Raw genomic sequence first — 4788 nt, forward strand, 5'->3', positions numbered from 1 at the left:
GCACATTGATATAAGGTATCATTGGATAAGAGATGCATTAGAAAACAAACTCTTAGAGCTAGCAAAAGTCCATATGGAGGAGAATATCTCGGATATGTTGACTAAAACTGTACCGAAAGACAAGCATGAGTATTGTAGAAGTTGGGCCTGAATGGAAGGAGCTAGTTTTCTCCTAGTGCAAAGGAAAGCCACATGAGTCGGTAGGGGGGAGATTTGTTGGGGTTTGGACCAACCCAAACTTGAGTCCCTTCTCATGTGTGGGTCTCATGGGTAAGTAACTTAACTTACTTACCTTTCACATATAAAATGAAGAAAAATAAATTAGTTTAAATTTAAAAAAAAAAAGAAAATGGGAGAGGTTTTAAGGGTGGTCTTTTCTCAATCCTCTTGTTCAAGCAAAGGTGTGAACTAATGGTTTGGCTGCCATTGATGCTCCTTTGGTAACTTCTTTCTTATTTTCTCTTGTATTCCATCTTTCATGATGATGTAATATGTAAACTAAGAGTGTGTTACTCTTAATGGTGTATGTGATCCTCTAGTGTATTAGAGAAGTTTGTAATCCCATTATTGTTGTTATAGTGGAATATTGTAGAACATTTTGTCCCGGTGGTTTTTCCCTTCGCCTTGAGGTGCTTTTCTACAATTTTTCTTTATGCCCTTCATGTGTTTGATGAATTACCCCTATGAGTGGTCTCACTTGTTTTAGGTGAAACTTTGTTTGCACAAAAGAAGTAATTGAGATACACAGTGTGTCTCCACAAGAGATATATCATACGTGTTAGCCTGCCTCATATACCCGTATGTACAGACTCTTATTGTCTTTGTCACCAAAAATAAAAATTAAACAAATTAATAAAAAAATTTTAAAAAAAAATCAATCAGTTGGTTACCTTGTTTATTTCGTTGACTTATTATTATGAAAAAAATCATGGGACTCATTTTGATCTCAAATCTCATAATATTATATATATATATATATATATCCTCTATTATCTTATTGCCACACTGACCTTTTCTGGTCAATGATTCTCAAAACAAACTCATAACAAACACTCATGACATTTTCATTCAGAAACACAACATCTAACTCAATCAAATGAAAATACTCAAAAGAAACCACTTAAAAAGAAAAACCCTAGACCCAAACATAAACCCTAATCGTCAATAAAGAATTAACAACATGAAGGCCCTGTTTGGATGCATAGTAAATTTTTCTGTAGGAATTTTATTCCATAGGATTCAGAAATGATTACTTTGGAATTAACTACAGGAAAAATTCCTACGGAATCAGTGTTTGGATGTGCGCAGGAATTTTCCATATGAATTTTTAATTTTGAAAATGAAACTAGACGTTAGAGTTTTGATAAAAAAAACTAGCCGTTGGAGTTTTTCAAAAACTAGCCGTTAACAATTTTTCTCTATTTAAAGCCAACAATCTTGCTATTTGTATACTTATCTCTCCCTAGGTTAAATTTTTACCTCTCAAAGCTTTTTGTTTCAATATGGATCTAGATCAATGGAGAAAGATTAATGAAGATGATGACGAATTCATGTTCACCATTTTACCTAGTTTATTTCCTACAAGTTCAGCAACTAGGCCTTGTCATACATCAATATTAACAGGTGATGCATATGTTCAAGAAATTCTTCAAGGTCATGAGGCACGTTGTAAGCGTGAATTTCGTATGGAGCCTCGTATATTTCAAGCACTTGGTAATTGTTTAACAGAAAGATCTCTTCTTCGAAGCTCAAAAAAGGTTACAATCGAGGAACAACTAGCAATGTTTATGTACACTCTTGCGCACAACGCTAGTAATCGTGACGTGCAAGAACGTTTTCAACATTCAGCAGAAACGGTTAGCCGTTATTTTAAAAAAGTGCTTGAAGCTATTACTACTCTTGCGACTACATATATAGAATTGCCACCTACAACTACATCGCAGTTATCCAGAATAATAGACATTTTTTTTCCATATTTCAAGGTTAGAAATCTTTATACTGTCTTTTTATTTATTATTTACATTTTTTTATATATTCTCTTAACAATATTATGGGTTTTTTTATTTTAGGATTGTATTGGTGCTATTGATGGAACACATGTTCCAATCACTATTTCTTTGGACTTGCAAGATCCTTATAGAAATAGAAAACAAATATTATCCCAGAATGTCATGGTCGCATGCGATTTTAACCTACGTTTTGTATATGTTCGAGCTGGTTGGGAAGGTTCTGCTTCTGATGCTAGAGTACTTCAGCATTCAATCGACCAAGGCTTCCATGTCCCCCCCAATAAATATTACCTAGTGGATGCAGGATATGCAAATACTCCAAAGTTTATTGCTCCATACCGGGGTGTGCGTTATCACTTACAAGAGCAAGGACGGGCAGGATGTAGACAAAGTAATCACAAAGAACTATTTAATTTGCGACATGCTTCATTGAGAAATCATGTTGAACGCATTATTGGTGTCTTGAAAATGTGATTTCCTATACTTAAAGTTGCAACCTTTCATCCAATAGATTCCCAAACTGATATAGTAGTTGCCGCATGTGTCTTGCATAATTTCATACGTATACACAATGGCACGGATGAAATTGAAGAAATCAGTAATGGAGCTGATGAAGTTACCGTCCCAAATGGAGATGATACATATCAAAATGATGTCAACGTACTGAACTCTGATCGTATTGCAGGTGCTCGCAAAAGCGATGAAATAGCAATGCAAATGTGGAATGATTACTGTAACTATTGTAGAAATGTAATTTAATTGATGTGTAAGTTTAACAATGTTGCCTTGTTTTCTTATTGAAATGTTGCCCTGTGTTAAGATTATCAATGCTATGTAAGAATATCAATGGGGCTACAATTATTATTTGCAAAACTCTTTTTTTGTTGTAGCTTTACCAAAATCATAAATAGATAGATCTCATAAACATAATGTCTTAATACAAAAGAGTCAAGTCACTATGACAATATTAAACATCCTCAAACATAAATTGCATGTAAGTAAATATAAGAAACATATAACATAACATTGTTTTAATTAATCATTTGTCGAAGCCACAACACTTTCCGATCTTCCTTGGTGATACTTAAGAAGATTTCACGATTATCCTTTTCTTTAAACAATGTTGTAACTTTAACAAACTCTTCATCTGAAAATAGATCACACACCATATTAAAGGCCGCCATGCATTCTCCTATGGTGTACTTCTCCTCTACCTGGTTCATTTTCATAGCATCAATATATCTATCGGGCCTCACTCGACGCATATCTATATATTGTTCTAAGAATGCCTCTTGAACATTTTTCGCTTTCGGTCCTTTTTTTCCTTCTTTGCGTATTATCTCCTACCCATTGCCGTCTTGCACTACATGAACTTTGTGGTTGTGAAATATAGGGTTGACTGCATGGAGGTTCTTCCCGTGCAAAATCACGATCCTCTATCTCTATTTCAGGTGTAGACAATGATTGGATGGGATCATTTGGTGCCGGAATGCTTGGAGATGGAGTGTCCATTGGCACGTTTGCATAATAATCTACATCACGAGAGCGTCTTCCTTCTGCATATCTCCCTATGAAATAAATGTACAAATGATTAGAAAATGTATTACAAATCTTTAAAGCAAACATTACTAAGTAACACTTTTTTTTACCCTCATAAATCTCTTGCAATGATGTGAAATATGGAAAAAAAATTTTGATGCCATCTTCTTGCTTCTTTATTTCTCTGCATATTTTGATGAAAATGTTAAAAAAAAAACTATTGCATAAGGTTTGTAAATTATGTGATAAAAATATATACCTCAAGTAGTGGTGTCCAAACTTCTTCAGTGGCTTCTACCATATTTTTTTCATAATTCCATCCAAAGCCACTTAATTCGAGAAACCCCTTCGTAAGCTTGTAAATTTTTTTATATCTTGCTCTAATGCTTTTAACTTGTACAACGAGTGCATTTTTAAATTAGGGAATTTTTGTTAACATGTCACGTAATATTCTATTCCATGCCTCTTTAGTCCAACCATTTTGTGAGCGGTACGCTGGAACATTGTAATCATCCAACAGTTTCACTAGATGCGCCCTATGATTTTCATTCCATTTGGCCCTTGTGTCGGTCTTCTCTTGATTTGCCATCTATAATACAAAGTTAATGGTATTAGTCAATGTCATTTCTATATTATTACACAATAAGCATTCTACAGTCCCTTGAAAATTGGAGAACACATTAAAGAAGTAACAACATAACAAGAAAGCCCTACTACATTTTGCTATAGAATATGACTCGAGTTTAGAAGTAACTGATTTCTAGCTTAAGAGCTCTATTAAGAAATAACTCCTTTTTATATGGAAAAGACTTTCTTGCATACTCACCAGGCATTTTGTATATATGAAGGAAAACAAATGCACTAATTTGGCAAGCTAGGGAACATAGAAAATTGCAATGACTATGGCTAGGTGGAGTACAACTTCTGTAATTGACCTTGAGCATTCTTCATAATAGAGCTAAGCAGGTGAAATTTTGGGATTTCTACTCATTGATATAGGATTTGGAAGCATCTAAAATGCATCCCTATGCCACATATAGAGGGGAAATTTACCTGCCATAAACCCATGACTCCTGCCAATGCGTGATGCTAGTGGCTGAGTCTGTATGCCTTTACATCAAATAAGATTTGATATGCTCTTTATACTGCTGTTTAACTAGTCTTTATACTGCTTAAACTGGTTGGTATTTATCATGCCCTATATTGTGCTGCACTGTCTGCATGTTACTGCTTATATCAC

Source organism: Dioscorea cayenensis, chromosome 2, assembly GCF_009730915.1.
Source record: "Dioscorea cayenensis subsp. rotundata cultivar TDr96_F1 chromosome 2, TDr96_F1_v2_PseudoChromosome.rev07_lg8_w22 25.fasta, whole genome shotgun sequence".
NCBI lineage: Eukaryota > Viridiplantae > Streptophyta > Magnoliopsida > Dioscoreales > Dioscoreaceae > Dioscorea > Dioscorea cayenensis.